General features: G+C 35.6%; 1 long non-coding RNA gene across 3 annotated transcripts in view; it reads left to right on the forward strand.

Moving 5' to 3' along the window:
* Positions 1-5,901: 5,901 nt before the first annotated feature.
* The window catches only part of LOC106969679 (uncharacterized), a 30,277-nt gene continuing 23,111 nt past the window's right edge, over positions 5,902-13,067 (forward strand). For all 3 annotated transcript variants that reach the window (XR_008298496.1, XR_008298498.1, XR_001429392.3), the window contains exon 1: positions 5,902-5,981. This is a non-coding gene — a long non-coding RNA (uncharacterized LOC106969679). The remainder of the gene's footprint in view (positions 5,982-13,067) is intronic.

Genomic DNA, 13,067 nt, shown 5'->3' on the forward strand with positions numbered 1-13,067 from the left:
CATTATTTTTGTCTTTCTATTAGTCTTTATCTTTCACTAAACTACTTATACTTTGAAGGCACAGACTAGGCATTCTTTCCTTTCTTGTGTGTATTTTATTTAAAATCTTGAACCGTAACACAGATAAGTGCACAACACAAAAATATTCAGCTCAGTGATTTACCAGTAGTCAAGAAATGCACCATTAACAGCACCTCAAAAGAGGCATTGGATTTGGTTTACTAATACTTGATTGAGGTTTTTTGCTTCTATAATTCATGAGGGATATTGGTCTGTGGTTTTCATTTCTTTTGTTATCTTATTCTGGCTTTAGAATCCATGTAATAATGGCCTCATAAAATGAGTTGAGAAGTATTCCTTCCTCTGTTTTCTGGAACTGTTTATAAATGATTGGTATTTCTTACTTAAATCTTTGCTAGAATTAACAAGTGAAGTTAACTGGATGTAGGCTTTTCTTTGTGGGAAGATCTTTAATTATTAATTGAGTTTTCTATTTCTCTACATGTTACAGGCCTACTGAGATTTTTATTTAAATCTTGAGTAGGTTTCAATAATTTATGTCTCTAGGACTTTATCTAAATCTAGTTTGTTGGCACAAAGTTCTTCACAGTATTTTAATCCTTTTAATTTCTGTAAGGTTGCTGGTGAGGTCTCCATTTTCATTCTCAATTTTGGTAGTCTTTGTTTTCTTTTTTTCCTTGATCATACTAATTTTGTCAATCTATTCAAAGAATCAACTTTGGGATTCATTGATCTTTTCCTGTGTTTTTTTCCATTGGTTTTAATCTTGGTCTTCATTTTTTCACTTTTTCTGCTTGCTTTAGCTTTAATTCACTGCTATTTTTCTAGATGTTTAAGCTTAGCTTATTGATTTAATATCTTTTTTCCAAATATAGGCATTTAGAGCTATAAATTTACCATTTAGCACTGTTTAACCTACATTCCACAGATTTTTATATGTTGTATTTTCATTTTCATTCAGTTCAAAGTATTTTCTAATTTCCTTTTGATTTTTTTGAACCATGGATTATTTAAAAGTATATTAATTTCAAAATATTTGAGAATTTCTCTATCCTTTAGTTTTGTTAAATTTGGAGAACCTATTTTGTATTGTTTCAAACCTTTTAAATTTGTTGAAATGTATTTTATCATCTAACACATGTAGAATCTTGGAGATTATTCCATGTGTTAATGAGAAGAATATGACTGAATTGATACCAACATCTTATGAAATGGCAGTTTACAGAACTTTGTTTTCTATGTTGAATGAAATTGTTACCTAAATAAAGGACAAGAATAGGTGAAGATCAAAAGGTTTGGACCGTGCTGGATATTATCTATTTGCACCTCAGATCCATTCTCTGTTCTTCTCTCTACTATTCTTTCTTACGAGGTTGAAGTCTAGAACTTTATCAACCAGCTCATTTTCCTTCTGGATTTTGATAACTTTAGGCAGTTTGGAGCACCAATATAATATTGGCATATTGACAAGAGGAAAGAGAATGAACCTTTATTTTTTTTTTTCTGTCTCCACCTCCATGGTGTTGCTATGGGTTACGCTCCTCACCAGAATGTCATAGCTGCCATGAGGCAGCTTGCTCCAATGGGGCAGTCTCTCTCCAAATTCTGGGAGGTGTTGTTGTCTGTTACTGATTCAGATTTAGGAACTCCAAAGGACCATCTCTGATTATAGCTCACGTTACTACAGCGTGCATTGTAGTTTTTCTACATCCCGCCCATACTTTTATAGTTTATTAATAATTTGCCCAAGTTGAGAATGCTACCTGTTCCCTGTCGGGACTCTTAATTCAGAGATGATTCAGTAATGAAAAGCATGTAGAGGTTTTGGTGCAAGGATATATTATCTAGAAATTTGGCAGTGAATAAGTAAATGCATGAGAAAAATGGTAGATGGCGCACTTGTTTCGTGTTTTTAAAAACAGAGCTCTACTCATCAAGAAGGCAAAAGGAAGAAGTCAGTGCATACAGAGATTGGAGATGCTGGGGGTAGAGGAAATAATTGCAGAATGGAGATGAAGAGGGAATTGAGTACAAAGTAAAATTTATTGGAGAGAAATGTTATTTATTTTTCTCTTAAACTGAGGGGGAAATTTTAGTATAATCATAGGGCAGTGGTTCTCAGTTTGATCTCCAGATCGGCAGTATCAAAACTACTGGGAACTTGCAAGAAATGCAAATTATTGAGCTCTACTCCAGTTCTACTGAATCTGAAACTTGGAGTGGAACCCTGCAATCTGTGTTTTAACAGGCTTTCCAGGGGATGCTGATGCATGCTAAAGTTTAAAAAAACCACAGTATAGGGGCCATTTTGAGGTGAAAGAAAAGGGAAGATATGCTTGGCTTGATAATCTATAGAGTTATTTTTCATAGTACAAAGAAGGCTGGTAACTGGAAGAGAGTGGCAAACATACTTGCTATAGAAACTTAAAAGCTTAAATTTTGTTTATCACCAAATGGAGGGCTTTTTACTAATTGATAGCAAGAGGGGAATATGTGTAAACTGCTTACAATTCCCTTTTAATTTCAAATATTTAGTATACTTTAAAAAAAGATTTTGAATTTTCTTAAGTGCCCTAAAATCCACTCACTAGTCCTAATTATAACTTGCCATAAAGAAAATAAAAGTTTTTCCAAAGATCATCCAGACAGGAAATCAAAGAAATAATGGCCTTAAATGGCATGTTAAACCAATGGACTTAACAGTTAATATACTAAACATTCCAGGGGTGGCTTAGTTGGTTAAGCACCCAACTTCGGCTCAGGTCATGATCTCACAGTTCATGCGTTCAAGCCCCGTGTCGGGTTCTGTGCTGACAGCTCAGAGCCTGAAGCCTGCTTCAGATTCTCTCTCTCTCTCCCCCTCTCAGGCAGTCTGTCTCTCAAAAATGAATAACCGTTAAAAAAAATAAGATATACTGAGCATTCCATCCAGAAACAACAGAATATACATTTTTCTCAAGTGTACATGGAACGTTTTCCAGGATAGATCATGTTAGGCCACTAAGCAAGTCTTAATAAATTTAAGAAGATTGAAATCATATCAAGCATCGTTTCTGACCAAAATGGTATAAACTAGAAGTCAATCACAGGAAGAAAGCTAGAAAATTCAGAAATATGTGGAGATTAAACAATATGCTACTGAACAACCAATGGGTCAAAAAAGTCAAAAGAGAAATCAAAAAATACCTTGGGGAAAATGATAATAATACAACATAATAAAACTTAGAGGATGCAGCGAAGGCAGTTCTCAGATTAAAGTTCATAGCAATAAATGCCTATATCAAGAAACAAGGAAAAAATTCCAAACAACCTAACTTTACCCCTCACACCTAGAGAAAGAACAAATGAAGTCCAAAATTAGTAGTAGCAAAGAAAGATCGGAATGGAAATAAATGAAATAGAAACTAAAAAGACCATTGAAAATATCAATGAGAGTAAGCTGATTTTTGAAAAGATAAATATGACAAACCTTTAGCAAGACTTCACAAGGGAAAAGGCACACAAAATTAGAGGAGACATTATAACTAATACCACAAAAATACAAAGGATCACCTAAGTTACACATACCAACAATTTGGAAAGCCTGTAAGACATGGATAAATACCTAGAAACATGTAACACTGAATCATAAATAGATAATCTGAACAAACTGATTATTCAGGAGATTGAATTAGCAATCAAAAACCTCCCAACAGGGGAGCCTGAGTGTCTCAGTTGGGTAAGCATCCGACTTCAGCTCAGGTTATGATCTCGAGGTTGGTGAGTTCCAGCCCACATTGGGCTCTGTGCTGACAGTTCAGAGCCTGGAGCCTGCTTCAGATATTGTGTCTCCCTCTCTCTGTGGCCCTCCCCTGCTCACACTCTGTCTTTTTCAAAAATTAAAAAAAACAAAAAAACAAAAAAAACCTCCCAACAAACAAAACTCCAGGACCAGACAGCTTTACTGGTGAATTCTACCAAACATTTAAGGGAGAATTAATAGTAGTCCTTATCAAACTCTTCTGAAAAATAAGAGGGACCACTTCCAAACTCATTTTACAAGGTCAGCATCACCCTAATACCAAAACCAGCAAGGACACCACACACAAAAAAACTAAAATTACAGGCCTATATCCCCAGTGAACATTGATACAAAACCTTCAACAAAATACTAGCAAGTCATATTTGACAATACATTAAAAGGATCATGTGCCATGATCATGTGGGACTTATTACAGAGATGGTTCAATATCTGTAAAACAATGTGATATATCACATTAACAAAATGAAAAATAAAAATCTTTTATAGAATTTTTATAGTAGCCAAAATATGGAAATAGCCCGTGTCCATTGATGGATGAATGACTAAAAAACTGTGGTTCACACACACATATTGTGTGTAGAAAAAAAGTTTGCAATGATATATGGTGATGGATATTAACTAGACCTACTGCAGTGATAATTTTGCAATATATGCAAATAATGAATTATTATGTTGTACACCTGAAACTAACATAAGTCAATTATACCTCAATGAGAAAATTTTTCCTAGTTACATTCTCTGTTAGAAAATAAAAGTTAAATGGTATATACTGAAACTGTGTGGGGAAAAATTACAAGGCCAAACTCATTTTCAGATATCTAAGACAGATCATTTCCTAAGTAATCAGGTATTTTGTGCTATAAGCTCTCCCTTTATGTGTCTTTTATACACTAATTATGTGCATATGAACTGGATACTTTTTTTTTTTTTTAAGAGAGAGAATCTTAAGCAGTCTCCACACCCAGTGCAGAGCGCCACATGGGACTCAATCTCACCACCATGAGATCATGACCTGAGCCGAAAGAGTCAGATGCTTAACAGACTGAGCCACCCTGGTGCCCCAGAACTGGATACATTTTTAAGTTGTGAATATGAGTTTATATAATACAAGTATTTTTCAAAATATTTACAAACTTCTTTAGATATGGAGCTTGGTTTAGGATGCATTTGGAGCTCCTAAATAAAATCCTATAAATACACTCCTTTTAAAATAGATGGCATTTGAAATAGATGGCAAATATATATATAGTATTCTTTTAAAGTTAGGCTAAAATATTAAGGGAACCTGCAATCCTTTCATGTGCATATGAAATGATAAAAGAAAGATTTGGAAGCGGTGTAAGTTGTTTTTACTTACAGACACTTTCAAGGCACAATTTAGTGTGCAGTAGGACTTCCAGTTTTAAGATGACAGAGAAAAGACATCTTCAGCCTCTTGAAAATCACCTCTGAATAACAAGAAAAAGAAGCAAATAGAAGCTTCACCTTTGATCAAACCAGGGGTTATCCTTAAGACTGAATCTCAGTATAAGATGACAAAATGTGTATGAATCCCATCAAACTTAAAGCAGAATGGCCTCCACTTATTACTTGACTGGAACTACAGAAAAGCTCTAGTTCTTGCAGATTTTCCTCTTTGCCTGGTTCCGGTTTGACCTCTTTTGGGTCCAACACATGTATCCTGAGTTTTTTAGAATTTTCTCATTTCTCAGAGTAGATTTGGTTATCTATACTGAAGAGTTTCAGGAACCATGGATTAACTGACAACTCCAGCTTTTAGCAGACTTCAGCACAGTGCTTTGTTATTGTGGCCCAAGCCAATTCAGTATCATCAGGCTTACCTCACAGTAGTAGCTCATCAGTCCTACTAGTCACCCCTATGTTGCAGTCCACAAAGCATGGTCTCACTTCCTGATTTTCCTAGTTAGCCCAGAACATTTTGTATACATAAGTTCTGTAGACCTACTTTACTGCATACCACCTATAGCAAACAGTAGTGATCTTATACTTAAAATTTGCCAAGACAGTAGATCTTCTGTTACCGCCCCCCCCCCCCGCCACACACACACACACACACACACACACACACACACACACTACAACAATGACAATGACTACTGCTGCTGCTGCTAAAGAGGGAAGGAGGAAACTTTGGGAGGTGATGGATATGTCTATGACCTTGAAGGTGGTAAAGGTGGTGATGGTTTCACAGGTATACACTTATTACCAGACTTATCAAGTTGTATACATTAAATATGTAAAGCTTTTTACATGTTAGTCATCTCAATAAAGTGGTTTAAAAACTCATTGAAATAAAGAAGAAATAGGTTGAAAGAGCTGAACATGATCGCCTTTGAGCTGGGGTCAGAGAGCAACTATTTTGGTACAAGTCTTTTTTAGCAGGGATTGACTTATAAGCTTTTCTAATTATTTTACAATAATTTAAAAATTGTAAAATTAACTATAAACTAAAAACTACAGTAAGTAGATAGCTTTATAGAAAAGAAAGACAATTCTTGCTCAGTATAAATACTGATTTAACTTGTGTTTGATCTTAAAATCTGAGACTGTAAAACAAGTACACTGAACCTGGTTAATATGAAAGCTCTAATTATTCAGCCAAGTTTCCTTCATAAAATAAGCCCCAGTCTCCAAAGATGCACAAGTATAAAGCCTCCATCTTCATTTGCTATAGCTATCAAATATTTTAAGACAAAAATCTGTGATGGAATATAACATAAGCATTTAGATTATTTGCATATATTAAAAATTGTTTCATAGCCCTATTTTTTAGACTTGTTAAAGACTTTTGAATCCTGCTGTGATGTGTAAATGATAGAGAGATAACTGTGTATTCTGATAAATTACCAAAATATACCATAAAGTTACAGCAGTAGATAAGCATATTTGAATACACCCTTTTCTCTTTTTTTTTTTTTAAGTTTATTTATTTTGAAGGAGAGATAGCGGTGGAGGGGCAGAGAGAGAGGAGGGAGAGAGAATCCCAAGCAGGCTCCTCGCTGCCAGCACAGTGCCCAGCATGGGACTCGAACCCACAAACTGCGAGATCATGACCTGAGTTCAAGAGTCAGACGCTTAACCGACTGGCCCACCCAGTCGGTTTATTAGACCCTTTTCTAATAAACATATTAATTGCGGGGTGTTCCTATATGGTATATGAGCCGATAAAGAAAGTAACTCTAAATAAAGCAGGAAGTTAACAAAATCAGGTAAAGTTTATCAGTACCTGGGGTTGGTTTCTATTAAAGCTAAGCATTTTAAAAATTGGTTTCAGTTTTGTGTGCCATTTCAGGCTAAGATTCTTCTTTGGAATCATTTTAAAGTTTGTGTTTTAAGAACATGTGAATCTTAAAAGTGTTCTAAAATTAGAAATTAGAGCTTTTTTGCAGGCGACCAGGAGTTCAAAAGTCCAAATTTTAATGTTTAATAAAAGTCTCCAAATGAAGCACTATCTTTCAGATTCATAGAAACAGATGGCGTATCAGTTAAGAATTTTTAGTTGTGAATTGTATCAAAATTTTTAGCTTAAGAATTGGAAGGGTGAGGGTTTTTTGCATTCTGTATGAACATACCTACAGTTGGTAGGTGGATAATGTTTAAACATAGATAAATGTTTAAACAGAATTACACAAAGTACATTCATCAGTTTTATTTTTCTGTTTTCATTTTATTGTGTGCCAAATAAGCAAGTTTAAAATTAGAAGGCAAAATAAAAAATTTTTTTACATTAAGTCATAAACATCAAATCAAGCTAAATTTTGCTCCAATATAGTGTATAACTTTAATGAGTAAGTCTTAAAATTCTGTGGAACATGTTCTGGAATATTACAAAAGTGTATTTTGTATACTTTATGACAAAGAGGAAGTAGTAATATCCACCCTCACTGAAAAAAGTCATTTAATAAGATAGAAAATAAAAGCATAATTAAGTTCAATTCATAACAACTTATGCCTGACACTATTGAATGTCTTATTTTAAACGTTTTTGAAGTATTCTATTGGTAGAAATTACAGATGGTTCTATTAAAAATAATTATTGTGTCATTGTAACTCAATTCTTCATTCCTTCCATAATATTTAGAGGATATAAAACATTGTCATTTTATTTTTAAAGTTTATTTGGAGAAAGAGCACGAGTGAGGGAGGGACAAGAAAGAGAGGGAGAGAATTCCAAGAAGGCTCTGTGCTGACAGCATAGAGCCTGACGTGGGGCCCAATCCCATGAACCATGAGATCATGACTTCAGCCGAAATCAAGAGTTGGCCTCTTAACTGAGCCATCCAGGAGCCCCTAAAACTTACTGTTATTTTAATTTCAATTAATTTTTTAGAGAAAATTAGTTTATAGCTATTTATCTCTAAAGTCTATTTGTTACCTATGTCACTGGTTTCATTTAAATCCTCTATTGTTTCTAACGTTTCTTTAAAAAAATCTAAAGTTTTTGAAACAAATTACTAACTGCATTTATCAATAAAAATAGAAAAACATGCAAGTTTTAGAACTCTAGTATTCCTTTTATTTCCAATCCCAGTGAAATGGAAATAACAGTAGGCTGAAATGAAAAGATGAATTTTCTTTTACCTTTTAAGAAGAATAACGTAGCAGTGACTAGTCTAATAAGCAATAAAACAGACTAGTGTGTTTGACTCATTTTGCAATCATTAGAGGTGAAAAACTTTTAGAAAAAGAGCCATTTAGTATTATTTTATGTTAGATACATGTCCATAACTATGTATCTAAAGCCTTCACCATCAACATCACACTCATCACCGAGCATTTATTTAAACAGCTACTGCATAGAAGGTAAAATTCAAGGACACGGACTAGCAAGTACATTCTCTTCTATATAGGGAGTGACATTTGAGCTGAAGGTGGCAGAAAATAATGTAATGTTTTATGTTTCTAAGAGCTTTATATAAGAAGAGATAGGTAAAAAGTACTAGAATTAAAGGTTGTGACTGAGATTTGATTCTTTGTATGTATGTTAAACAATTATTTTGCATTAGTTAGATACAGCCCCCACAACACGACCTTATCTTCAACTTTTCAGGATAGTACACGATTCAAGATGAAAGTTGCAGGCTTATCAGAAAGGAGATTTATGTTCTCTTTAACACCATTTGTCCTCAGAGTTGTTGGTGTAAAACTTGCTACTCCTCTGGGGTTTTCATAAATCTAAAGCATATTTATTAAGTTTGCCACAGGATTACTTTCATCAGTAAGATGCTATAACGCCATGTAAATGAACTGTCTGGAGTTCTTGTGAAGCTATATTAGAATTAGTTTACAGGAATATCAAGTATTTGAAAATAGGGCAGAATATATGCTAAATGCAGGGCTCCCTAAAATGTTTCAATAGAATGCTAATTCTGAGTGATTCTAATAGTGCTATGTATTTCTTAAAACCCCTGTGGTAAACTTAATTTGGGAAATGCTGGGTTCAAGACTATAGTATTCCTCAGATTCTGCATTGCAGACTCGCAAAAAGGGCCCTTTCCAACATGCTTTATTTTAAAATTTATACTAAATTCATTTAACCAGTGAACTTTATTATTGTTGTTGTTGTTGTTGTTGTTGTTGTTGTTATTATTATTATTATTATTATTATTATTATTTTGAGCAATACCCCTAAGGAATTGGAGTTCTATGGAGAATATTCTGGATTACACTGGCATCAAAATTAAATACAAAGTTCTGGAATTAGACAAACCACCAAGGCACTTTACCTCTCTGAGCCCTGGGTTTTCACTGATACATTAAGAATAATTGCTACTAGAGATTGCTAGTTCATGAAAGAATATAGCTTATTATAAGCACAAAGAATATATCTTATAAGCACAAATAAAAAATTCTTACATATCAAAACAACATTAGAGGAGCAGAATCCACAAACAGCCACTGTAATTTCTCAGAAAGTACAAAGCCTAGAAAAACTGAGCAGTATGTCACCAAAGATAACTACAAAGCAACAGAAAAAAATTTGAACTATTTTATATTAAAATATAAAGTTTACTTTGGTTTATGATTCATAATTCAATCCATAATTAGTTCACTATTAATTTTCACATAATCTTCTTTAATCTTCATAAAAACGGCTGATACTATGTCTATTTTTACATTTAATTTTATAAATGACAAACCTAAAATAACCTTCCCAAGCTCTAACTAATCTGTGGAGCCAGTATTGAAACTGATCGGAAAGAACGAAAGGAAAGGAAAAGGAAAGAAAGAGAGGGAGGGAGGGGGAGAGGAAGGGGGAAAGGGAAAGAAAAGAGGAAAGAAAGAAAAAGGAAAGAAAGAAAAAGAAAGGAAAGAAAGAAGGGGTGACTGGGTGGCTCAGTCAATTAAGTGTCCAACTTCAGCTCAGGTAATGATCTGGTGGCTCATGAGTTCCAGCCCCCTGTCTGGCCCTGTACTGACAGCTCAGAGCCTAGAGCCTGCTTCAGATTCTGTGTCTCCCTCTCTCTAAGCCCCTCCCCCTTTTCTCTCTCTCTCAAAAAAAAACATTAAAAAAAAACTGATCTAACTCCAGTTAGAGAAAGTGTGAGCAGGGGAGGGGCAGAGGAAGAGGAGAGAGTGAGGATCCAAAGTAGGCTTTGCACTGCCAGCGAGGAGCTCAATATGGGGCTTGAACTCACAAACCACAAGATCATTACCTGAGTTGAAGCTTAACTGACTGAACCACCCAGGCACCCCCATGCTCCATTTTTAAAATTAATATATTTATATTGTTAAAAACTTGAATATAAAAAGATGAAAAGTCACATCTACCTCTCCCCCATCCTCTGGTTCCTGCTTTCAGATGCCCCACAGTTTCATTAGATTAGGTATTTTTTCAGCCCCTTTACGCAGATTCAAGCACATACAAATATATGTTCTTAGTTTCTCCTGTAAGTGTAAAGTTCTAGGACATCAAAAGCATGATTCATTAAAAAAAAATTCACATATTTTAAAACTTCTGTGCTATGAAAGACCTTGTTAAGAGGATGAAAAACAAGCTACAGACTATATCTAAAATAAGGAACCACATCTAAAAAAAGAATTATAAAATATGCAAAAGATATAAACAGATTTTTCACCATACAGAAGATGCAAATGGCAAATAAGCACATGAAACTACATTCAACAGCATCAACCATTAGAAAAGTGCCAATTAAACCCACAGTGAGAGATCATTATACGCCTACTACAACAGCTAAAATGAAAACTAGTGATAATGCCAATTACTAGTCTGGGAGGATATGAAGAAACGGGGTCTCATTTGCTGGTTGTACATGTAAAAATGGTTCAGCCACTCTGGAAGATAGTTTAGCAGTTTCTTGTAAAACTAAACATGCACTTAAGATATGACCCACCAGTTGCGCTTTTGGGCATTTATCTAGAGAAATGAAAACTTATGTTCACACAAAACCTGTATACAAATATTCATAGTAACTTTAATTACAATAGCAAAATACTGGAAGCAACTTAAATCTTCAAACCCAGTCTCCTACATGTGTGTGAAAAGTTCTCAGTCTTTGTGCCAGTATTTATGCAGTTAGCTGCAGAATTATGTAACCTGTCTCCAAGATGGCAGCCATAATCCCTCCTTATCCCACATTCAATTGAACAAACTTGTACATCCAAACAATGCTATACTACAATAAAAGGAATGAACTGTTGATATAAGCAACAGCCGGGATAGACAAGGATCTTATGCTTAGTGAAAAAAGTATGTAATCTTGAAAGATTACATACTGTAAGATTTCATTTATATAACATTCTCAAATGAGAAAAGTATATAGATGGAGAACAAATTAGTGGTTGGCAAAGAACAGAGACTAGAGTTGATGGTGTGACTGGGAGAGGATGAGCACAGATACAATGAGACAGCCTGAAGGAGTTCTCTTGTGGTGCTAGAATAGTTCTGTATCTTGATTATGGTGGTTGTTACACAAATCTATACATGGTATAACATTGCATAGAACTGTATGCACACACAAATAAATAAAGGTTTAAAAATGATGTAAAGGTCTTGTGGTGCCTGGGTGGCTCAGTCGGTTGAGTGTCCGACTTCGGCTCAGGTCATGATCTCACGGTCCGTGAGTTTGAGCCCCGCGTCGGGCTCTGTGCTGACAGCTCAGAGCCTGGAGCCTGTTTCGGATTCTGCGTCTCCCTCTCTCTCTGCCCCTCCCCTGTTCATGCTCTGTCTCAAAAATAAATAAACGTTAAAAAAACAAATTAAAAAAATAAAAATGATGTAAAGGTCTTTAGTTAGCAATATACTAATGTCAATCTCCTGGTTTTGATAGTGTGCTAGATCACTATATATTGTCCAATAAGCCATAGCCATGTATTTTTTAATTTTTTTAATGTTTATTTTTGAGAGAGAGAGAGAGAGTGAGCCAAGAAGGGGCAGAGAGAGAGAGAGAGAGGGAGGGAGACACAGAATCTGAAGCAGGCTCAGGCTCTAGCTGTCAGCACAGAACCTGACGTGGGGCTCAAACCCACGAACCGCTAGGTCATGCCCTGAGCCAAAGTCTGGCGCTTAACCAACAAGGCCACCAAGGCACCCCTAGCTATATATTTGATACCACCATTTTAGGAAGTTGGTTGAAGCCTACATGGGACTCTGTACCATTTTTGCAACTTGCTGTCAGCCTATAATTATTTCAAAATGCAAGTTAAAAAAAAAGTGCACGCAGGATAGGAGGGATTATCTTCACCATCTTGGAGAAAAGTTGCACAATCCTCCAGCTAAGTGAGTAAATAGTGACACAGAAACTGAGAACTTGGGATCTAGGAGTCAGCAAACAAAAGTCATGATCCCAGATGATCTTCCCCTATTTGGTTAAGAGGACAGGAGGCAAGAGCTATGGGTTGGTGAGAACCATCAGGGCTCAATTTCCATTAACTCAGGCTCAGGATGTAGTGCTTGTCTCTGAGGGTAAAGAGTCTACTAGACAGGGCAACTAACTGCCAAAAAATAGAGGGAAACCTGGGCAGAGACACAATCCTGAAAATGAGGCCAAACTGGAGAAGGGAATGGGCAAAGTGGGGTTTAGACAAACCTTGGGAGTTTTGGCAACGGGGGAATCTGAGCCAGTGGGTCTTGTGCTGGCGGTATGACTCATCACCAAATCCAACAGTGTTGGATTCAGAGGCAGGTAAAGTGCACAGACTGTTGAAAGACTTCTGGAACTAGGACAGGCCTGAGCTCTCAAGGGACATCATGGTGAGGAGC

Source organism: Acinonyx jubatus, chromosome B2 (genome assembly GCF_027475565.1).
Source record: "Acinonyx jubatus isolate Ajub_Pintada_27869175 chromosome B2, VMU_Ajub_asm_v1.0, whole genome shotgun sequence".
In the NCBI taxonomy this organism is placed as follows: domain Eukaryota; kingdom Metazoa; phylum Chordata; class Mammalia; order Carnivora; family Felidae; genus Acinonyx; species Acinonyx jubatus.